The 25501-nt window shown below is 38.3% G+C and overlaps 1 protein-coding gene and 1 long non-coding RNA gene across 3 annotated transcripts in view; one reads left to right on the top strand and one right to left on the bottom strand.

Annotated features, from left to right (window-relative positions):
• The window catches only part of ANO4 (anoctamin 4), a 229315-nt gene that overhangs the window by 90580 nt on the left and 113234 nt on the right, over positions 1 to 25501 (top strand). The gene's annotated exons all lie outside the window — the stretch shown is intronic.
• On the bottom strand, positions 20467 to 24196 carry LOC115305486. Its single transcript, XR_003914803.1, has 3 exons — positions 24108 to 24196; positions 23084 to 23192; positions 20467 to 20566 (listed from the first exon to the last, which is right to left on the bottom strand). It is a non-coding gene; the product is annotated as an uncharacterized LOC115305486 (long non-coding RNA).

Raw genomic sequence — 25501 nt, 5'->3', positions numbered from 1 at the left:
TTAGTCACATATTTCCTACGTAGCACTTTCTTTTTTAATATTTTATTGTCAAATTGTTTTCCATACAACACCCAGTGCTCTTCCCCATAAGTGCCCTCCACCATCACCACCACCTCTTTTACGTAGCACTTTTCTTATTTGAAATTCTAACTATATAATTATATGGGTAAAATACAATTAATACCTCTCCAGGAAAACTGAACTGCATGAAGGCATATGATATGTCTAGTTTTGCTCATAATTATATCTCCAATACCTAACACAATCTCTAGCATACCATAGACGCTAGTATTTGTCCATTAAATGAATTTAGTAAGAATGAAAGAAATTAGAACAACATGGGGTAATCTAATCATGGATCTTTATACTCTGAACTACCTTGTACAAAAAGTTAAAGTTGAGAATAAATTCAAAAACAAATTGCCCAGCATCCTATTTGAACATCTATCAATGTTTGAGAAGCAGTAAAAGCAAATCTGTGAGTATACATATCTATAAAAGACATATGATGCCGTCAGTCATTTTATATGGTATCACCAAAGGTGGACCTACATAAGAAAATCCTTAACTAGATGCTATACACTATTTTAAGAATTTTAATCCTTATAACAACCCAATGAGAGAGGAGGTATTATTACCACCATTTTATAGATGGGGAAAGTAAAGCACAAGCAAGTTAAGGAATCTGTAGTAGGTCACACAGATAGGCTAGTCCACCCCTGAAACAACCCCTGAATATCAGTGCTTTAACACTATAGAGGTTTATATGTTGTTCACGTCATTGTCTAGTGTGGGTTACCATGAAGAAGTGCAATGTCTCTGTTCCATGTAGTCATTCAAGTACCCAGGCTGCTTCTGTCTAGTAACTACCATTCCCTGGATCCCTTGCATCTGGTTAACACACAGGAAAAGAGAGATGAATAATTTTGTAGGAGGTTTTTATGGGCCAGGTTTAAAAGTGATGTATAGCACTTATACCCACATTTCTTGGGCCAGAGTTCAGTCATATGGTTACCCCATGCTTAAAGAATGCTGCTAGTACTATCTGTATGCCCAAGAAGGAAAGTGAAACAGGGTTGCTGAACAACAAGGCAGTCTGTCTCAGTGGTGAAATAGGAATTCAGATTCAGACAGGGAATCTTCAGATGCCACACTCTTAAACATTACACTCTACTACCTTTCTACTGTTGACATTTTCAACTGAATAACTCTTTGTAGGGAGCTATCTTGTGTGTCGTAGGATCATTACTAGATCACTGGCCTCTATCCATTTGATGCTAGCAGCCACTCCCTCCCCCTTAGTTATGATAATCAAAAATGTCTCCAAACATTGCCAAATTTTCCTTGCCAGGGTGGGAGGGCTGGAGGATAGGCTCAAAATCACACTGCTGTCTCCACTTGAGAACTATTGCTCTACCGTCTTTTATTACATGACGTCCTTCAGGCAGGACCACCCACTCTCTGAGATCAATTAAACTCTAGTTGAGTCTGATAATTATGATAGACAAATATATTTAAGATTTAATTTTTTTCTCATCGCTTCCTTGCCTGTGAATGTTGGCTTGCTTAAGTATCATCATCTTTCATTTTTACAATGGCATTACCAGTAATATCCTTGAGGCAATTACTTCTTAAGGCTGATACTCATAATAAAGGTTTTTTGCTGGTAGACTGAGAAAAGAAAATGTAGAAAAGATTCATGCCACTTTTTATAATAGATATATAATATATTCTTTCAAGAAATACATCAATCCTGAGTTGCCTTTCAGGAAAAAGTTTGTGCTAGATATACACAGAAAAAGATATTTCTCCTTGTAATTTTATTCCTGTTCTTACCATTAATCACTTTATTTTTAAGAAAACGTACTAAAAATGAGTTGAAATTAAATATTGACCATGCCCTAATAGAATATCCTGAAATTTATGTTTATTGTATGTGCATATGTTTAAATAGATATTCGGTCACATGCTCCATGCCTATTGTTGTTCTGTGTGCTTGGGAATCAAGTGTGAATAAATAGGCCAAGACCCTGCTCTCCTGGAGCTTAGCCTGTAGCTGGGGCTGAGTGGCAACAAATCATAAACCGGTGGTTCTCAATGGGGGTATGATTTGGCAAGATCTGGAAACATTTTTGGTTGTCACAAGTGGAGGTGGAGAGTGCCATTGGTATCTAGGGGATGGAGGGCTGGGATGCCGCCAACCACCCCTCAGTGCCCAGGTCGCCCTCAGAACAAGGTCTCTAGCCACATATGTCAGTAGTGCTGAGGTAGAAATTTTTAAAAAATCAATTGTGAAACATGTTATAATGTGATAAATACTATGAAAAAAAAGAAAAAGAGGAGTAGGGGTTAAGGAATGAAGAATAGTGGCATGGGAAGGTGAGCGCAGGTTAAATTTTCAAAAGACAGTGTTTATATTCTTCAGGAGGCCTCATAGGAGATGTGATTAGAAAAGAGTTGAAGGATACCCAAATGATATAAAAATAAAGATCTGAATGGGTACATGAAGCCAGTGTTTATAGCAGCATTATCAACAATAGCCAAACTATGGAAAGACTCCAAATGTCTATCAACTGATGAATAGATAAAGAAGATGTGATATATATATACATAGATACATACATAGATACATATACACACATACATACACACATACATAAGCACAATGGAATATTGCTCAACCTTCATAAAATGAACATGTGCAATAATGTGGATGGAGCTAGAATGTATTATGCTAAATGAAATAAGTCAATCAGAGAAGGACAAATACCATATAATTTCACTCATGTGGAATTTAAGAAACAGAACAAATGAATATATTGGAAGTTGGGAGGGAAGAGGAGACAGGGAAGCAAACCACAAGAGACTCATAATGATAGAGAACCAACTATGGGTTAATGGAGGGAAGTGGGTGGAAGATGGCCTTGATGGGTTATGGGTACTAAGGAAGGCACTTGTCATGATGAGCACTGGGTGTTGTATGTAACTGACAAATCACTGAATTTTACTCCTAAAACCAATACTGCACTGTATGTTTACTAAGATTTAAATAACAATGGGAAAGAAAGACCTGAAGGAGGTAAGAAGGGAGTACAGAAAGGTAGTTCCAGGTAAGGGAACAACCAAAGTACAGACCCTAATCTGTGAGCACATCTGTGTGTTTGGGAGAAAGTAAGACCCTGTGGCTGGAAAAAATGATGATACAGTCAACAGTGATGAGTCAGAAAAGAAAGAGGGAGGCTGGTTATATACAGTCTTGGCTTTTACAAAGGAAACAGATAGTCTCACCTAACTATGGAAAGTCTCATTCTGACTACTTTGTTAAGAACAGACTGTGGGAAGAAGAGTAGAAGCAGGAACCAGTAAGGAGGCAACTGCAGACATCCCAGTGAGAGAATTTCTAGCTTTTTAAAGTCTACAGTGAAAATATACATCACATATAACTCAGTATCAACCAATTTCCTTGCAAACATTGGTTGTACACAAAACATTTTAGTGTGTGTCCTGTGCATATATGAAATAGATATGATAAAAAGACCCTTTGAAATGAAATTTGCCTGCATGCCTTTCTCCCTTTGCTAGACTGTGAGCTACTGAGGACAGAAAGTTCCTGCCTGGCAGCCAGTGGCACCCAGGGTATGATTTTGATCATAAGACCTAATAGAACAGGAAAGAGGCACTATAGCGTTGGCACTGTTGCCACTGCTGGAACAGAGTGGAGGATGGAGATGTGAGTTCAGGTCTGGTTCTCTTATCTAAACACAGAATATCCACAGGAGAAGTTGAAAACCATAGTCAGCTAGTCAGTCAATTGTGGTTACCATGTTCTACTTGAATTTACCCTTGGCTTATTAATTGTTTTTTGGTCTCAATTCTGCTAATAGACCATCTTTCTTATCCAATTTTTGGCCTATTAAATTCTATTATCAGGATTAATGCCTGACCCCAGACCCTTAACTACTGCATCACATATTTTAATTCATGTGTCATGTGCATATATGAAATGTAATTGTGTACCTAAAAAGACCACTTTTCTCCCCTTATAGATTATGAACTAGGGAATTTTTTTTACTTTATAACCTTTATTTGTTTTAATTAATTTTTAAAATTACATCCAAGTTAGTTAGCATATAGTAGATTTTTTAAAGCCCCTTACCCCTTTAGCTCATCCCCCCTCCCACAGTCCCTCCAGTAACCCTCTGTTTATTCTCTATATTTAAAAGTCTCTTATATTTTTGGCCCCCTCCCTGTTTTTATATTATTTTTGCTTCCCTTCCCTTATGATCATCTGTTTTGTATCTTAAAGTCCCCATATGAGTGAAGTCATATGATATTTGTCTTTCTCTGACTAATTTCACTTAGCATGATACCCTCTAGTTCCATCCACGTAGTTGCAAATGGCAAGATTTCATTCTTTTTGCTTGCCGAGTAATACTCCAGTGTATATGTATGTATATATACATATATGCATACATATATGTATATGTGTACACACACACACCACATCTTCTTTATCCATTCATCCATCGATGGACCTTTGGGCTCTTTCCATACTTTGGCTGTTGTTGTTAGTGCTGCTATAAACATTGGGGTGCCTGTGCCCCTTCGAAACAGCATACCTGTATCCCTTGGATAAATACCTAGTAGTGCAATTACTGGGTCGTTAAGTAGTTCTATTTTTAATCTTTTGAGGAACCTCCATACTGTTTTCCAGAGTGGCTGCATCAGTTTGCATTCCTACCAGCCATGCAAAAGAGATCCTCTTTCTCCACATCCTCACCAACATCTGTTGTTGCCTGAGTTGTTAATGTTAGCCATTCTGACGGGTATGAGGTGGTATCTCATTGTGGTTTTGATTTGTATTTCCCTAATGATGAATGATGTTGAGCATCGTTTCATGTGTCTGTTAGTCATCTGGATGTCTTCTTTGGAGAAGTGTCTGTTCATGTCTTTAGCCCATTTCTTCAATGGATTATTTGGTTTTTGGGTGTTGAGTTTGATAAGTTCTTTATAGATTTTGGATACCAATCTGTTATCTGATATGTCATTTGCAAATATCTTCTCCCATTCTGTCAGTTGCCTTTTAGTTTTGCTGATTGTTTCTTTCACTGTGCAGAAGCTTTTTACTTTCACGAGGTCCCAATAGTTCATTTTTGCTTTTGTTTGTTGCCCTTGCCTCTGGAGACGTGTTGAGTAAGAAATTGCTGCGGCCTAGGTCAAAGAGGTTCTTGCCGACTTTCTTCTCAAGGATTTTGATGGCTTCCTGTCTTACATTTAGGTCTTTCATCCATTTTGAGTTTATTTTTGTGTATGGTGTAAGAAAGTGGTCCAGATTCATTCTGCATGTCACTGTCCAGTTTTCCCAGCACCACTTGCTGAAGAGACAGCCTTTATTCCACTCCATTTATTCCTTCCTGCTTTGTCAAAGATTAGTTGGCCATATGTGGGTCCATTTCTGGGTTTTCTATTCTGTTCCATTCATCTGAGTGTCTGTTCTTGTGTCAGTACCATGCTGTCTTGATGATTACAGCTTTGTAATGCAGCTTGAAGTATGGGACTGTGATGCCTTCTGCTTTGATTTTCCTTTTCAAAATTCTTTTGGCTATTCAGGGTCTTTTCTGGTTCCATACAAATTTTAGGATTGTTTGTTCTAGCTCTGTGAAGAATGCTGGTGTTACTTTGATAGAGATTGCATTGAATATGTAGATTGCTTTGGGTAGTGTTGACATTTCAACAATATTTGTTCTTCCTATCCAGGAGCATGGAATATTTTTCTTTTTTGTGTGTGTGTCTTCTTCAATGGCTTTCATAAGCTTTTTGTAGTTTTCAGTGTATAGATGTTTCACCTCTGTGGTTAGAATTATTCCTAGGTATTTTATGGTTTTAAGTGCAATTGTAAATGGAATCAATTCCTTGATTTCTCTTTCTGTTACTTCATTGTTGGTGTTTAGGAATGCAACCAGTTTCTGTGCATTGATTTTATATCCTGCCACCGCTAAATTCATGGATCAGTTCTGGCAGTCTTTTGGTGGAATCTTTTGGGTTTTCCATATAGAGTGTCATGTCATCTGTGAAGAGTGAAAGTTTAACCTCCTCCTGACCTATTTGGATACCTTTTATTTCTTTGTGTTGTCTGATTGCTAAGGCTAAGACTTCCAATACTATGATGAATGACAATGGCAAGAGTATACATCTCTATCTTGTTCCTGATCTTAGGGGGAAAGATGTTAGTTTTTTCCCATTGAGGATGATATTAGCATTGGGTCTTTCATATATGGCTTTTATGATCTCGAGGTATGATTCTTCTATCCCTACTTTCTTAAGGGTTTTTATCAAGAGAAGATGTTCTATTTTGTCAAATGCTTTCTCTATATCTATTGAGAGGATCATGTGGTTCTTGTCCTTTTTTTATTGATATGATGAATTACATTGATTGTGGATATTGAACCAGCCCTGCATCCCAGATATAAATCCCACTTCATCGTGGTGAATAATTTTTTTGATATATTGTTGGAGTCAGTTGGTAAATGTCTTGTTGAGGATTTTTGCATCCATGTTCATCAGGGAGATTGGTCTGTAATTCTCTTTTTTAGTGGGGCCTTTGTCTGGTTTTAGAATCAAGGTAATGCTGGCTTAATAGAGTTTTAAAGTTTTCCTTCCATTTCTATTTTTTGGAACAGTGTCAAGAGAATAGGTGTTAACTCTTTCTTAATGTTGGGTAGAATTCCCCTGGAAAGCCATCTGGCCCTGGACTCTTGTTTCTTGGGAGATTTTTTATTGCTGATTTATTTCTTTACTGGGTATGGGTCTGTTCGAATTTTCTATTACTTCCTGTTTTCATTTTGGTAGTTTATATGTTCCTAGGAATTTGTCCATTTCTTCCAGATTGCCCATTTTATTGGCATATAATTGATTAGCTATAATTTTTTTTAATCTAGAGAAGAACAAAATGGAACAGCTATTGGTGCCAAGAAAGCACTGACCATGGAAGTCTTGGTGCTGGAGCTAGTGAGGGCTGTTAAGAGTTGTTGATGGGAGGTTCTCTGTAACCTCCCTTTGATTGCCTTCTTATCATTTAACCTTCTTGGCTTCATAAGCCAGTAAACCATGGCAGTGAGGTATGGATGGTAGTAATCAAATGACTGTCTGATGGTTATCTTCAAGTAGTGGTAGCAACATTTGCAAGGATAAAAGGTGATAGGTACCACCATTTATAAATAACTTTTGTATTCCAGAGTTGCACCATAGATGCATTACAACTCTGAGGGTGCAGGTGGTATGATAAGGGTGAGAGAGACTGAGTGGCCTGCTCATAGTCACTCCAATCAGTGGCAGATTAATGAGCAGGAGAGTGTGTTTTCTCCATAGTGATGACACCTCAGGTACTTGCCATATGGATGGAACCAAAGTACACTTTACCTTCCAGCTGCATTAAACTAGTGTGAACAGGTGCATACATATATATACCTGATTGCCTTTGGAATTTGTTACAGTGTTTAAGAGGGGGTAAACAAACAAAATAAAATGGTAAAATGTAAGTAAACATTCTGAACCAAGGAGAATATCATTTATCGTAGGCATTCAAGTTCAGGGGGAGAAAAAGCTCAGATGTGCAGGCCTCAGTGGCCTATGTGTCGTAATGGTTGATAAATGAGCCAGCAAATTGGGCTTTGAGCATAGTGAGTAGAGCAAAGGGAGAAACAGTACAGTCACATGGTTCTGATAGAGAGGAAGAAAACAAATCCCTCAGTGAAGCAGAGCTTTTCTTAGCGTTTTCCTAGCATTTGCAAGAAATAAAATTCTTGCACAGGAAAGGGAGGAGGGCTGTAAATAAAGCAGTGAACAATTTCCTTAGCAACCTCCTTACAGCAAACATCTTGTAGGCTGTTTCGGGGCTGTTTTTGGTATGTTCCTCAGCATGGTTCTGGAGGATTAAATGCTCATGGCTATAATGTTTTGGAGGAATTCAGACTTGTCTTCAGCAAAATACTGCAGTATATCTTAAACTAACCTCATGTAAATCTTTGTTCTTTAAACTATATTCTGCAAAAATTATAGCTGAGAATTGATTAAAAAGCAAATAGTCTCATGTTCCATTTCAGTGTATATTTGTATTTTGAGAAGTCATAAAAGCAGCCTGTGGGTACATATTTTTATAAATCAGTGTGTGATACTATTTGGTCATTTTACATGGTCTCACCAAAACTGGGCCTACACACTGTTTACCAGCCACAATTGTATGGGAGCCTAAGAATCTGACTCCCACAGAAAGCTCTCCAGCACCAGACAGCTGTGGGGCCCAGGCTGTCAGCATTAGGGTCAGTCATTTCATTGGAGCATTGTATTTCCAGAAAACCCCTCTCAAAACTCAAACAACTTCAGAGGCAGTAATTTAATACAACAGTAGAGAGTTTGTTGAATGTCAGGCCTATGAGTAAGGTATACTCAGTATCTTCATTTTTACAGAGGAGGAAATGGGCACAGAGAGGTTAAATAACTTGGGCAAGGAAACACAGTTGGTAAGTGGTAGGACACAGATTCTAAGATAAGACACTCTGGCTCCAATCTTACCCTCTTGACATTATATATCAGTTATCGATGGCTGCTGTAACAAATCACCATGGATTCCATGGCTTAACACAAATGTACTGCGGTCCTGCAGGTTAGAAGTCTGCCATGAGTCTCACTGGGCTAAAGTGTGGCAGGGCTGCATTCTTTTGGAGAGGCTGTGGCTGTGACCTGTCCAGCTTCTGAAGGCTGCTGCATTCTTGGCTCTGGGCCCCTCCCTTCATCTTTAAAGGCAGCAACAGTGGTTGAGTTCTTCTAACATCAAATCATTTCACTCTGACCCTGCTTCTGTCACCCCACCTCCCTCTCTGACTCTTCTACTTTCTTCTCCCATTTTTAAGGATCCTTATGATTACACTGAGCCTGTCTGAATGGTCCAAGATGATCTCCCTACCTTAAAGTCAGCTGACAAGCAACCTTAATTTTATCCGAAATATTAACTCCCCTTGACATATAGTTTTAAATCCCTAATCCTGGGATTAGGATTTTGACATTATTCTGCCTAGCACATCTACGTAGACTGGCCAATGTACAGAGTCCCAAGGGCCTGGAAAGAGGATAGGTATGTTTTGACATAAGGAAAAGAAAGAAGGAAGAAAGGGTTGTGGCAATAAGATTTAGGGACATCAAATGAAATGACTTGTGTGAAATATTTATTCCACCACCTGGTCCATAGGAAGCACTCAGTAATTGATAGATGTGGTAGTGGTGGTGATGATGATGGTGGAGGTGGAGAAGGAGGATGACTATAAGTACAATGAGAATCCTTAGGAGAATTTCTAAAAAGTTGCAGTCAGTGTAAAAAAGTACAACTTTGAGGTAATAAAAACTAATTTTTGTAAAGTTAAATACCTGTCCTGAACTGGAATAGTATTCCTTTTAAGCTAAATGTCATTCAGTGTTGTAGATATGTTAGGGGCCGAAAGTTTATGTCACCCACTCCCAAATTCATATGTTGACCATTAATCCTTACTGTGATGGTATTGGGAGATGAGACCATTGGGAGGTGATTAGATCATAATGGTGGAGCCATTATGAATGAGATTAGTGCCTTAAAGAAGAGACCAGAGAGATAGATTACTGACCACCGTGGGAGAATGCAATCAGCAGTCTGCAACCAGAAGAGGACCGTCATCTGACCCTGACCATATGAACACCCAGATTTCAGATTTCCCGTCTCCCATAAGTAAATTTCAGTGGTTGAAAAGCCACCCAGTCTATGGTAATTTGCTATTGCAACCCAAACTAACTAAAGGCTGGATACACTGCCATTTCACATTTATCAGGAATATATGCACATGTGTTTTTTAAACCCCGTCAACATGGATAGCTAAAGCCATGGATTCTTCCAGCATGTACCTTTTTCTTATTTCTGTTTGGAGTTTTTCTGGTGTTTTCATCGACCTGAAATCTGTAAAGAGTCCTTTAGGCAAAGAGATACTGATATTGATTTAGGAAGGATTAATGTTCTTTTAGTGCCCCCATGACTTAGAGCCGTCTCAGAACACTTTTTTATTGCAATCACTTATTCAGCATTAGGATCCTCAATAAGCAGGTTGTTTCTATTGATCTGTAAAGTCAGGGGAAACCCATCTATATTCTGGAAAGTTTTATACTGAAATGAAAATGAAACCAGCCACGCAGCCTGAGATTTGTGTTTCTGTAGATGATGTGGTTTCCTTGAAATAGAACATAACTTAATGGATCTAGTTTAAGAAGCAAAAGATGCACCCAGTCATGAGGGTAAAGTGCACCATTGGGCATCTGGAGACCCAGTAGTTGACTGTGTTCTTTTAGTACTTGTAGGGTCAACTATTAATAAATCACTTAGAAATCTTTTAGTTTTTTTTGCCACGTATGTATCTGTAAATAGTTTTTTCATTTACTAACTCATTAGTTCAATAACTTTTATTGAAGTATTACTGGCATACAATGTTATATTAGTTTCAGGTATACAGCATATTGATTCCACAAATCTATGCATTCATTACTCAGTGTTCACCATAGTAAGTGTAGTCACCATCTGTCACCATATAACATTATTACAATATTGTTGACTATATTCCCCATTTGTACTTTTCACCTCTGTGACTTATTTATTTTATAGCTGGAAGTTTGTACCTCTTAATCCCCTTCACATATTTTACCTATTCCCTCATCTCCTCTCCTATGGCAACCACCAATTTATTCTCTGTATTTAAGAGTCTGGGTTTTTTTGGATTGTTTGTTTGTTCATTTGTTTTGTTTTTTTAAATTCCACATATAAGAGAAGTCATACAGTATTTGTCTTTTCCTGGATGACTTATTTTACTTAGCATAATACCCTCTAGGTCCATCTATGTTGTCACAAATGGCAAGATTTCATTCTTTTTTATGGCTGAGTAATATTTTATTGTATTTATTTACTACCTCTTCTTTATCCATTCATCTGTGATGGACACTTGAGTTGCTTCCATATGTTGGCTGTTGTAAATAATGCTGTAGTAAACATAGGGGTGCATATATCTTTTGAATTAGTGTTTTTATTTTCTTTGGGTAAATATCTAGTAATAGGATTTCTCAGTCATCTGGTACTTCTATTTTTAATTTTTTGAGGAAATTTCATACTGTTTTCCACATTCCCACCAACAGTGCACAAGTGTTCCTTTTTCTTCACATCCTTGCCAACACATGTTTTTCTTGTCTTTTTGACTCTAGCCATTCTGATAGGTGTGAGATGATATCTCATTGTGGTTTTGATTTGCATTTCCCTGATGATGAGTGATGTTGAGCACCCTTTCTTGTGTCTGTTGGCCATTTGTGTATCTTTTGGGGGGAAAATATCTATTCAGGTTCTTTGCTCTTTTTAAATCAGATTAGTTGGGGTATTTTGGGGGGTTTGGTTTGGTTTTGGAGTTTTTTTGTTGGGTTTTTTTTTGGTGTCAAGTTGAGTCCGTTCCTTATATATTTTAGGATATTAACTTCTTATTGGATATATCATTTACAAATAGCTTCTTCTGTTCAGCAGGTTGTCCGTTCATTTTTTGATGGCTTCCTTTTTCTGTGCCAAAAGCTTTTCATTGTGGGATATTCCCAATAGTTTATTTTTATACTCATTTCCGTTGCCTGAGGAGACATATTAGAAAAATGTTGCTACAGCTGATGTCCGTAGATTACTGCCTATGTTCTCTTTTAGGACTTTTATGATTTCAGGTCTCACATTTGGGTCTTTAGTCCATTTTGAGTTCATTTTTGTGTATGGTTTAGTAAAATGGTCTAGTTTCATTGTATTTTTCACATGGCTGTCCAGTTTTCCCATTATCAGTTATTGAAAAAGACTTTCTTTTCTCCATTGTATATTCTTGCCTCCTGCATTATAGATTAATTGACCATATAAGCATGGATTTATTTCTGAACTCTTTATTATGTTCCATATATCTGTGTGTCTGTTTTTGTGCCAGTCCCATACTGTTTTGATTATTACAGCTTTGTAGTATATCTGGAAATCTGGGATTGTGATACCTCCAGCTTTGTTCTTTGTTTTCAAGATTGCTTTGTCTACTCAGGGTCATTTGTGGTTCCATACAATTTTAGTAGTATTTGCTCTAGTTCTGTGAAAAATGCTATTGGTATTTTGATAGGAATTGCATCACGTCTATAGATTGCTTAGGTTAGTGTGGACATTTTAACAATATTAATTCTTCTAGTCCATCATTATGGAATAATTTTCCATTTGTTGGTGTCATGTTCAATTTCTTTCATCAATTCACTCAACACATACTTTTAATATATTTTGTGCCAAGTATAATACTGTAGTAGAGAATGTTATTTTGCATTCATATGTATATTTATGTGTACATATTTTTAATTTAAATTCTTAACTTGAGCATATTAAGTTTGATGAGTAGGATACCATTTTACACACAAAAGGAAAAGGGAAGATTTGCCAAATTTACATAAAATAAGCAAGGGTTAACTTTTAAAGGGAAGTAAGGAAACTAGGACTGCATCTGTGGATGGATTGCATACTGTGTAATTACACTGTGTGTTACATCATCTGGATCAATGGTCAGTAGGAACAAGGAAGATCAGTGGGGGAACTCTGTGCTGCCTGTTCTTAATTCATTGTCTCACTTGACCTTTGCAACAACCCTGCAACATCATTTCATTGTCCTTACTTTAAATAAGGTAGAACCCAGGTTCAGAAAAGTTAAGCAGTTTGCCCAAGGCTACACAGTAACAAGCAGACTTTGGGGGTCTGCTTAGAACCCAAATCTGCCTAATTTCAAATCCATGCCCCTTCCATGATACCACAGCTAACATTCAGCAAGCAATCACTAGGCATCAGGTTATTCATTAGACCAGTAGTATAATTATATCCATTTAGAAATGGCAAAATGGAACAGAGAAGGTAAGTCAGTTATCTGAGTTACAGAGCTGGCCAAAGCAAGAAACCTTCCTGAAGAGTCAGATTCCATGTGCTCATTCTTACTCTGCTAGCACACTCAAACCCAGGCTCTCATATTTATCTTCATTAGGATTTGGGAATGAAATACAATAGATTTATCTCTTTTAAATCCACACTCTTAAATCTAAAGGAAGGGCAGACCTGCTTAGAACAATTGTAAGGCTTGGGGCAAGAGTACAAATGAAGCCTATAGACCATATGTCTAAATAATTGGAAGTGATGAATCATGTTAACAAGTACAGTAGTTTCTTTTTCTATGTTGACAAATACACCTGCATAAAGAGCTGAACATCTAAGTCCTCAGGATTCTTGGAAATCCATTCCATTGGTGTGGTGTGGGGAAAATGGTTTTCTTCCCACACTCATGGCCTGCCCTCTTCTCTTCCTGTCCCCAGCTCCATCCCACCCTGAGGGTCCTCAGGCTCATGTATATGGATACCCCAGCCCCATGTCCAGGTGTCACTCATGTCCCCTGCAAACAGCTTGGATGCTTGGTAGGCATATCATTGTCTCAGCTAGACCTTAGAGGCCCACAAAGACCCCGAAGTGGCCTTGGTGATTTTGGGGTCAGACTCCAGGTAGGCACATCCTCTTGGCCTGGCCAGTACCTCACTATATGGGAAGCAACCATTAGGAGGCTGATTTATGAGCCCTCTAAAATCCAGAGCCTGGGCAGGGTACATCTTACATCTGAGATGGTACTGGTTGGGCAGAGAGCAGGAACCAGAGTTAAATTTATGGCTTATGTGAATAGTATTTCATTCAAATGACTGCTAATTCAGAGCCATGTCTTAGAAATGTTTTTATCCCTGGGGGTAAATTTTATTCTTCTCATTTCCCACTTCCCTCACTCCCAACACTATACCCACACCATCAGTTTTGTGTTTTCCACTGCATGTTGACCAGCCTTGACACTACCATATTTTTCATCACCCACCATCACCACTCACTCCTTTTGGTCCTAGCTCCTCTTTTCTGACCTCACTGCCACTTCCATAGTCATAGCGGCCACCAACTCTTCCATCATCTATTATAAGTTTGCTCAACCTTTCATCTTTCCCCACTCCCATACCTATCCACCTCACCCATGTAGCTTGGTGACATGCAAGTCTCCTACCACTGGCCCACACGGCACTTTAGAAGGATGCCCTTCCTCTAAGAATTCACAACCCACAGTTTGACAAGCAGAATATCTTGGATCTCCACCCTTCCTCATCCCTTTGCCATGCACCTTGAACAGTGAATAAAATGCACTGCCACATGTAGAAGCATTGCTTCCTTGCTTAAGAGCCTTCAAAGATTCCCTAGGTCCTTTGGGATCAAGTTCAAACTCAGCACATGGCACACAAAACTGTTTTTCTTCTCTCCCTACCATCCTTCTAGGCTGGATGAGCCGAATGCTCCACCACATAGCAGTGGAGGCTGCCTAACTATCCCATGACTGATGTTGTTTCTTTCTAAAGTGAGCTATTCCTCTCACTATCTGGTGAAAGCCTTCTCTTCCCTCAGGAACTAGTTCAGATGTTGTCATTTATTTTTACATTTATTTATTTATTTTTAAGAGAGAAAGCACAAGTGAGGGACAGAGGGAGGGTGGGGGAAGAATCCCAAGTAGGCTTCAAACTGTCAGCACAGAGCCTGTTGCGGGGCTGGAATTCACAAACTGTGAAACCATGACCTGAGATGAAATCAAGAGTCAGACACTTAACCGACTGAGCCACCCTGGTGCCCCAGATGATGTCATTATTATTAAACCCCTCATGTCTCATGCAGATGGCATTAGACTTCTGGGCCCATTAGCTTTTGTAAATACTGTGATTATGGCAGTGATTATGTTGTACCACAATTATTTGTTTCCATATTTCACAAAGCACAGTTCAGCAGCCAAAAGTAATTAGCAGGGATTTCCAGTTTTTACTTGAGTTTCTCAAAGGACACAAAAAGAAGCCAAGTACCTAGTCTCAACAACTGTTATCATCATTTCTTCTTCCTTCGCACCCTCTGACTGAAACATCCCTCTTCCACCGAAACCTCCACAGCCTAACGTTCCTCTCCTCCCCACAAACCTTACCCTTCTCTGCCATCACTTTGTTATGTGGACTGGCATAGCTTCTCCACAAGGGAGGAAAAAAATCCATCCTCTTCAGGACAGAGTAAAGTAAGCCATAGATTACAGGATTGTCTCTGTTGGGTTAGAGACTGTGCCAGTCAGATTATGCTAGGTTCTGCTGCACTGGCATACCTCAAATCCCAGTGTCTTACTCAAAGTGGCTGACTTCTTATTCACATAGCACCCTAGCTGTGGGTCAGCTGAAGCTCAGCTTTCCATGTCTCCTTTTTTATGGGACATTCGTTAGAGATGCAGCCTGTACCTAAGACATGCATTCTCATGGCAGAGGGAAATAGTAATGATAGAGCCACCCTTGGCTCTTAAAAGTTCCACTCACATATGGCAAAATCACTTCTGCTTATATTCAATTGGCCAAAACAAGTCTTATGGCCAAGCATGAGAATGGGGTGGAAAACTAGACTTCTCCCCAGAGGGACTGAAGTCCATGATAATGGGTAGGGATATATAATCTTCACAACAAAAAAACAGCAAATTGGGAATAATATAGCAATCCACCCAAGAATACCTTATGTTAATAGTATTTTGTACCTATATAACACATTAGTTTGTGAGCAGATGATGTCTTATACTGTTTTACTTTGTTTAAACACTTTCCATATTTTTAGGAAAGAACATTTCCATGCAAATTAGCAAAGACCAGCAGAAGAGAGGGGGAAAGAAAGCTCGGTAAGGTAGAAGCCAGACTTGGAATTGAAATGTTTTGAAGTATAAATTCAGAAACCATGTTGATACCATGGTGATATTCTTCTCAGATTAACAAGCTGGATAGGTGGATGGTTGTTTATGTGATATGTGATTTCAGAGAGAGAGAGAGAAAGAGAGAGAGAGAGAGAGAAAGAGAGACCCTTCCCCAGAGAATGTTTCTTTTTCTAGTTCCCTGGACCTCTCAGACTCCACTCAGGAAAACTGAACCCAGCAGTTGTTTTAGCAGAGGTAAATGTGGGGAATCTGTTAAATAGGTCTTGGAGAACTAAAATCTCACAAAGTGAGCACTGAGTCTATACAGATACTAATTTCAGGAGGTGCAGGAAGCAGCGTATTTTGCCCTAGGGCTAGAGGGTCCAGAGGAAGAGGTTGGGTTTATCAGAAACTTGAACCTCAAAGAAGGCTGCCCCCTGGAGCTGACTCCCACCCCTCTGAGGAGAAAATGCTGGCCTGCCTGTGCTGGTACCTCTGGGGTTACAGGGCAGTGCAGGAGTCTAGTTTAGGGTGTTTATTTTTTAAGTAGAAACTGGAACCAACTGCTACTGTGAGGTTGAAGAATCACTGCTGGAGCAATATTGATAGGAAAACAGGCAAACAGCAAAGACCAGATCCGTTCACCCCCTTTTGTTCCCCTGCCTGTCTCCCTGTAGGACTCCCTACTGGCGGAACATTATCAGAGAGCAGGCCACAAGGTAGGCTGAGTCCTGCTCCAGCATTACAGAGGAGGGTATAGACGAGGGAAACTAGGAGAGAGCTCAGGGACTGGTACATCCCCCTAGTATCTGGCATTTTACAATATGAATTTTAATCCTTTAGCTAAAGTCATCTGCATTTGAAATAAGTGTCCATTTCGTGGGGCAGGGAAGGGAGGGGGCACCTGGATGGCTCAGTACGTTAAGCATCTGACTCTTAATTTCAGCTCAGGTCATGACCTCACAGTTGTGAGATCAAGCCCTGCATCTGCACTGTCAGGGAGGAGCCCGCTTGGCATTCCCTATTTCCCTCACTCTTGCATCTCCCCGCAACTCCCCCCCTCTCTTGTTCTCTCTCTCAACTATAAATAAGTAAGTAAGTATAAGTAAGATAAATTAATTAATTTAAATGTCCCTGGGAAAGATGAAAGTTTTAATGTTATGCTTCATTTATACCCTGTTATGAGTAAGCTTATCAGCTCTTTCCTAGACAGTCACAAATAAAGAAGGGGAGGAAGAAAGAACTAAGAAGGGGTACTTTGACAAGAATAGACAAATGATCTCACTAAGATGGGAGAGAGGTGTGCAATGTCAAAAAAGAAAAAAGATCTGGAAATTATGGAAAATAAATTTTACCAACTTTCAAGTTTTATGGATGCTTCACAAGTTTCTAGATCTTTGCTGACTACAGCAATATAGATGAACCACAAGAAAGACAGATCTGTCCCTTTGGTCAGCACTCAGTCCTATTCTGCTCCAATAAGGGAATATAAAAATAAGACCCATCACCAAGACCCGACTAAGACAGTAGCCCTGGACAAGTCACTGGATGATCAATTTATGCAGTGACAATTGCCACAGTAATTCAGGCAAAACCTTACTATCGACTCAATTACAGTAGCACCCTAATTAGTAGAAAGCTGAGGCCTGGGTTATTCTAAATTGGATTTTTCTGCTCTGAGGATTAATTATGAAATCACTAGGTGTCCAAACTTGTTTTTATGGATTTAAAACAAATGATTTCCTCTTAATTCTGGCTCACTTTTGAATGGGATATAACAGTGATCTCTAATAAATTTAAATACTGCAGTGCTTTCATGTTTTCCTCTTGAATATCCATTTCCATTCATTCGCACCAGGCTCTCTCTTTGTCATTATGTGACAGTCACTGTGTAGGGCTGAACAATGATGAACAAATCACAGTTTCTGTCCTTAAGGCTTAGTGAGCTCACACAGGCTTTGTCTGTGAGACCTGGCCCTAAATCTCAGCCCTACAACTACAAACTATAGGATTCTGAGCTTTAATTTCATTATCTGTAATTGGGATTCATAATAATACCCATGTAATCTGAAAATTAGCACAGTGTATGAATGCCTATGGTACATGTTCAATAAATTTGTCTGTCTTAATAATATATGTATCTAATACATAAATAGATAATTTTACTAAATGTGAATACTATGTATATTGATTTTCTCTGTCGATTGCTAAAGATAGAGATAATTTAGGACTGGTCTGAATTGTTAATAATTCTAAGATAATTGCTTTTTTCTCTCATCTTCTGTTTTCTTTCCTATCGCTTTCCTTCTCCTTTTCTTGCCCCCAGTCTTTTGGTTTTATAAGAAGTAGATTCCATGTATCAATGATGCAGCTTCTTTCTCTAGAACTGGGAGAAGGTTAATCTCTATTGGTTAAGCCATCCAGTCTCTGGTACTTTGTTATGACAGCTAGAGCAAAAAACTAGAGCATATATTTATTGCATTTCACTCTTTATGACAATTTAATCATAAATATTTTTCCCTCAGAATTTTGATTGTCTTGCTCCTTTGATTCCAAAACTCAATATTGCTCTTATAACCTCAAAAACATTCTAATTCCTAATACCCTCTATTGTAACCTGTTTTCTCCTCTATGGGAGTTTGTATGGTTTTCTCCTTGTCCTCAGTGTTTTAGGGTATCTTGAGGTGGCTCTGTGTTCATCTGTTTTCCTGGATCATCAGTGGGCCCTTTCAACTTGAATACTTCAACTTCAACTTGTTTCTCAGTTGAAGGAAATTTTCTTGAATAATTTTTATATTTTGCCAATGATTTATCCCTTTTTCTTTCTTTATAGAAGTCCTGCTTTTCAGATAGTAGACTTTCAGACCTGATCCTCTCATGTCTGTCTTTTTTCTCCTTTTTGTTACTCTGTAAATTTTTGCTGTAGGAGATTTTCTCAACTTATTCTCTGGAAGATTTCTTTAATTTATTCTCAAATACTTCCATTAAGTTAGTTGTGCTATCATTTTGTTTTTAATTTACAAGGACTATTTTGATTTTCATAATGTTATGGCTTTTTAAAATTATATCTTGAGTATTTTTGTACAATTACAATAACTGTCTGAGCATAATGATTATTTTCAATGTTTCCTCACTCCACATAGCCTCATATCCTCTAACACTTTTCTTTCTGATTATTTTTTACTCTCTTTATTATTCTCTATCTTTTATAGATACCCAGTAATCTTGGGCTGACTGTCCATGCTAAAGAATAGGAAATGCAAAACTCGAGTAGAATTTCAGAGTAATGGGAGGGGCCTATCAACTTGTAGCTTTGCTGTAGGGAATTGGCTGAGGGGTTCCATTTTGGAATCTCCAGTATTACCCTCTTCAGATCTGTCATATTAAGCTTATCAGATTCTACAAAGAAGTCTCTTCGAGTGTTCTGCCTGGAAAGTCAAAACCTGGTTGCCAATGTTCTGGAACCTAAGTGAATGAAGACAGCTGGGAATCTCAGCTTCCAGGATGCAAGTATTCATTCACTTGGTCCTCTAGATTTCAGGATGGCTTCCCTACCCCTAACCATGTCTGGTATCTTACAGTTCAGGGACTGTATTATTACCCTATGCAAAGAAAAACAAAACTCCCCAGGTTTCTGTGAAAATACAGGTGAAGATCTGAGGATCTAACTTCTTCCTAAATGGCTTTCAACTAGTGCTTATTTTAGCACCCCCCTGCACCCCACTTCTAGAGGCCACTGGTGCCTCAGTTCTTAAGATTTTATGAGATTTTGTAGAGTATAAATATGATTGTTCTTGGACTTGTCCAGAACTGGTTTAGGATTCTGTTTCCACCTGTCTGTCTGCTTTCCACATTCCAACATTTTATTGCTGTTGCTTTCTGCTATCTTTGTTCCTTGAGGGTTTATACCTGTATGTAAACATACACACACACACTGCATGCACCCATGCACATACATTACTGTTATTGGCATGTGGTTTTGAGAGAGAGCCAAATTAAATGCAAGTGTTTAATTTTCCATTTTACCTGGAAGTCTCAAGAGCAAGTATTTCTTTATTTGTATTTAACGTTCAAATAGAAAAAATGGTATCATGAAGTACAATTAGAAATGACCAATGGAATAAGAAAAAACGTGTTCACATTGCTTTAGATTTCAGTAGCTTGTCACCTTAATCCTACCAAGAGGCTTAAAAATCTTTACCAAATGGTCAGAACTCTGAATATTATGTAGATCATATATTCAGTCTGATAATTATCTCCTCCTATTACTTCCCACAGTTACACTTAAGAAGTTAGTTGTCGCACTGTGGTGCCTAAAGCCAAAAAAAAAAAATTCTCAAAATAGGCCTTGTCACATAAAAAATTAATTGGTTGCTTTGTTCCTACTTAGATTTTCATTAATTTGAGGATATAATTTAAGTGACAGTTAACTGTATCACCTTTGCTTCTCCTACTTAAAGAAATCTCTATTTAAAAGTATAATTGAGAAAGTTTTCTGAAATATTTATTTTAAGGCATTAGCTTTCACTTTCCTTTTTGTATTATGAATTAATATAACTTTAGCCATCAGAAAAGAATGGCATATTGGCCATAGATTGCTATATAACAATATGCCACAAAATTTAGTAACTTAAAACTCATTTTATTTCCTCATGATTTTTTTGTTTCAGCAGTTGTACTGAGTTAAGCTGGCCAGTTCTTCTCCTGGTTCCACTTGGAGTCACTATGTGGTTGCAGTCATTCTACAAGGAAAGATAGTTAGACAATGAGCATGTAGATACATCTCCTCCCACTCAACCCCCCAAAATTCAGAAAGTAGAACAAGAAAAAAATAAAACAAGTAATGGAAGAGAGAGAATGTGACTTGTAGGATAGGAGAGTTACTGTCTTAGCTAAGATATTAAGGAGGTGACATTTAAGTTAAGGCCCAAATGTTAGAAAGAAACAAGTTGTGCAAAAATCTGGGAATCACATGAGCTGAAGCCCTGGGCAGTGGCAAGTTGAGTTTTTTCAAGGGCAGAAGAAAAGGCAATGTTGCTTGTTTATAATGAACAAGAGGAAGAGAAGAAAAGATCAGCACACGGATGTAGGTAGGACAAGACCATGTCGGAGGAGCATGTAGACCTTGGAAAGAAGTTTTAGGCTTTATTCCAAATGTGGGAAGCTGGTGAAGAATTTTTAAGCAGAAGAGGGATAAGATTGTATTTACGTTTTAAAAGATCCTTGCTATTTAGAGAATGAGCTAGTGGAAGGAAGTGAAATTGGAATAGTCAGAAAACTCTTATAGTGCTCTTAGAAACAACTTCAACACAAAGAGGGTGATAAAGGATCAGATTCAGGGTAACATTTGGGAAGAACGAAGAACTTGATTGGATATTGGACATGAGAGAAATAGAGGATAGAGATTGCATCTCAAATGCAAATGATCCTCATTTTCTTGACAAGTAACTGTCCCTAAGAAACTCAATGACTTCCCCAAAGCCACAAAGCTAAAATGAAGAGAAAGATTTAACCCAAGACCTGTATACAGTCCTGAAAGGCATTTCTATCCTTGCCCAATCTCCTGCTCCAGTTTTTGTGATCAAAGGGAGATTCTAGATAAGGATACCATTATTTAGGCTTTGCCCACACACTCATACTGTCATCCATATTTGAGGCAATTGTGTATCTACTAGCCACATGTGACTATTTAAATTTTAATTTTAATTAGTTAAAATTAAGTAAAAATAAAAATTTACTTTCTCATTTATTTATCCACAGTTTAAGTGTTCAGTACTACATGTGAGTAGTGGCTACCATATTGGATAGCATAATTAAAGAAAATTTTCATTATCTCAGAAATTTCTATTCAATAGTACTGGACTCTACATAATTCATACTACATTAATTGTGAAGAAAGTGTAGTAATATTCTAATAGATATTGCCTGAGAGGAAAGTTTTTTTAAAAAATTAGTTGGCGTTTACTTTAAAAGTAACACATTTCATGATAGTCTGTAATTTTGTACATAGCTGTAATGAACACCTTTTCCCCATCCAAAAAATATAGGACATTCTAAAAGTTTGTTTATTGGCGAAAAAGCTGTTCTCCTTAAGAAGAAAAAGAAAGGGTAGAAGAAAAATGGACAGACTAAGAAACAGAAAAAACAGAAGTAATAATCCAAAGATAATTTTACTCCCACTGAGTACTCATAATAAAAGTGTGGTAAACCCCCCCCAAAAAAATTCCCAATTCACACCCTTGAATCTTTGTATATTTCTCATTTTTTCTAATAAGATTAGAGGCTTCTCTGAGGAGAAAAGCTAGATTCTTTCCACCTTTGCACTACCCTCACTTAGAATACATACATATATGCATAACAACCACATCCCTTCCTACCCACCACCCACGTCCACAAGTAACACCCTCAGTGAACAGTTCTTTGCACAGAACAAGCAGAATGTTTACAGAGTGTTTACGACCAGCATATCACAGTGCTTTACAACACTGTGGTGGCCGGTTGGCTACAGAAGAACATAAAATAACCACAGGGAAAATAACCACAGCCTCAGGGAGTCTACAGCTAAAACCTAATTTCATGGCATATTCTATTCCAGTTTTAGCCCCTTCTAGCAAGGAAGAAATTGGGAGGCTCATCAAGTGAAACTGAAGGATGCTTATCTTTGGAGGGTAGGGACCTTGGTGGGGAGACAGTGGGAACTCAGATTTGCATATTACTGATTTGGAGGTCAGCAGGGCTCTTCCTCACAAGGCAAGTTGAAAGTGTCCAGAAAGTCCCATTCATACACACATGCATACAGGCAGGCATGTGCTCTCCGCAGCTCCTCTCACAAATGAATGGAAAAACTTGGAACCGACAGATGGGTTTTGAATCTTTCCTCGGTTGTATGACTTCAGGTATTTTACCTAAACACTCTAAAGAGTAGGAGAAGGAGATGCATGTATAGAGCCTTGATCACATAATTATTCCTCTTCTCACCCTTCAGGGTGAAGGGGAGAACAAACTCAGAAAGAAATTGCATTTTCCCTTTAGAATATTTTTAAAAAGGGGCTCCTGGGTGGCTCAGTTGGTTGTGTCTGACTTCCACTCAGGTCATGATCTGACCATTTGTGGATCTGAGCCCTGTTTCGGGCTCTGTGCTGACAGAGCCTGCTTCAAATTCTGTCTCTCCATCTGTCTGTACCTCCCCTGTTCATGTTCTATCTCTGTCTCTCAACAAAAAAATTTTTAACAAAATATTTTTTATAGGTGGTACTTACATATGATAAAAATTTCCTGTGTCAGTGAAGCTTCCTTCCTTTCCAGCCACCGAGTTCTCCCTGAGGCAGCTAGTATTTCTGGATGTCTGTGTGTCCTTTCCATGTCATCCTGTGGATGTGCAAGTAAATAAATACATCATTTAATTTATATCTTCCTTATATGTGTGTTTTTCTCTTTGACACAAATAGCTGTGTGACAATTTTAAATCTTGTTTTCCGCTGTAGTGTCTTGAAGATTTTTTATATCTACACTGAACACCTTCAGTCTCTTCACAGATTCAGAGTATTTCATTGTAGAATTGTACAATAACTTACTTATCTAAATTCCCACTGGTGAATTATTTAGGTCATTTTTAGAATTTTGCTATTATAACCCATGCCATAATGAATGTTTTTGATTATCTGTCACTTTGCACTTGGGTAAGTGTATTTGTAGAATAAATTTCTAAAAGAATTGTTGGTCAGAAGATATGTATGTATTATATATAATATAATTATAATTATATAGCTATTAATATAATTAATTAAAATATGTATTGTTATATATATATATAATTTTGATAGACCTGGTCAAATGATCCTGGTAGAATTTGTACTAGTTTGCTGACCCATCAGTAATGTATGAAAGCAGAGTTTCTAAGCCTTTGTGGAGCTCCATTACCTCAGAGACTGAGCTCCCAAGTCTTACATTTGCCTGAACAGCTCAGCTTACATCGTGCATGCATGTGTGCATGCATGTATGTGTGTGGTTTCATTTGAAGAAAGTCGTTTTGGCTAAGTGACTAAGGAAGGCTTGAGAACAATGATATCAAGAATCCTCACTGTGCCTTCTCTTAGCCCTTCAGTTTGAAAGAGTGACATGAAAAATGAGATTGTTCCACATCCTGTAAGAATACCATTTGGCAGTGTAGAGAGAATGGTTCAGGTGGTAGCTAGCAAGATGTAATGGGTGGAAATATTTCCAGGAAGAAGTAGCTGCCAAGTTATGAAAGAGGTGATATATAGTCTCATAGCTCCCAATGACCTTCTCCAGAAGGTCAGCTCAGTTGAGCCAATTGTCAGGCTCTGTATTAGTGCTGGAAGTATAGAGATGAGCATGGCTGGTCCCTGCCCTCATGTTCATCCAGAGAAGTCAGCTCTGTAGGAAAGCAATTTCTGTATGATGTCATAGAAGCAAGAGCAATGATGGCAGCTAACTCTGAGAGCTCATCAAGCACCAGACAGCGAAGTTCTACAATGTTTATCATCTAATCTGATTCTACAGAAATGCCATGAGAGTGATTATGGTGTTATCCCCATTTCACTTATGAGGAAACCAAGATCCAGGGAAGTTGAACAGTTGCAATATCACATAGTATGTGACAAAGCTAGAGTTTAGTCTGTGGATTGTCTCACTTCAAAGTCTTAGGGGGAATCAGGGTAATGTTAGAATGTAACACTTACTTTCTTTTTCTATTAAATGGTTTTCTCCTTTCATCTCTTGTTACAACACCACATTACTTTTCTGAGGAGACGGAGGGGGTCAAGAAAGACCCTTGGAGATGTGTCCTGAGTTGAGGCTCAAAGAATGACTGGAAGTAAGGGAAGCGTTCTAGGCAAAGCAGCTGTTGGGCTGATCACAAGGGGAATCTGTCCTCAGGAGTTAGGAGGTTTCTGACATAGGGAAATGAGTAGAGTGGGTAAGAGGCCAGCCTCTGGAGCCAACTGCTTGAGTTGAAATCCTGGCTCTCCCTGTTTGTTGAGTTTGGGTGCATCATTCACCTTCTCTGATTCTTCACCTGTAAGATGGAGCTATAAAATACTATGTCCTGGGTTATTGTCAGGATTGAATGAGTTAATGTATCTGGAGTGCTTAGAATAGCACTTGGCATGTGACCTATATATTTGTTCCCAATATAGAATCTCCAGGTTCTAGGTACAACCTAGATATAAGGAAGAAGAAAACAAAATTTTAAAGCTCATCTGTGGTGCTTATTACAGAGAACTATTACATGAGCTCACAAAATGTAATGTGGTGCTATAAAAGGAGAAGAAAGCAGAAAACCATTTAATGGAAGAGGGACATGGGCTTTTAGGCCAGAATTGTCCTGTCAAGGATGGTCATGCTTATCAGCTTTCAGTTATCATCTAGTATTGTGAGTTTAAAATGGGCTTTTTTTAATTTGTTTCTTTATGGCATCTTTATTTGGTATTAAAATGGAATGGTCTGTCTTAAATAAGGTGGAAAAGCAGAGGAGGATAAGATAAAAGGAACTGCAATGAAACTTTTGGTTTCTTCTCTTTCTCTTTGATCCAATAAAATGTTTCCAGAAAACCTTAAAGAAAATACAAGATAAGCTCTGCAGCTTTCTCATTCACCCTCATAGCATTCATCTGTCATCCTCCAAGTCAAATTACTTTTCTGAGAATACTTTTCTA

The sequence above is a fragment of the Suricata suricatta genome, chromosome 10 (assembly GCF_006229205.1).
Source record: "Suricata suricatta isolate VVHF042 chromosome 10, meerkat_22Aug2017_6uvM2_HiC, whole genome shotgun sequence".
Classification (NCBI taxonomy): Eukaryota; Metazoa; Chordata; class Mammalia; order Carnivora; family Herpestidae; genus Suricata; species Suricata suricatta.
The sequence above is the reverse complement of the archived record's forward strand: the minus strand, read 5'-3'. Positions and strand labels throughout refer to the sequence as shown.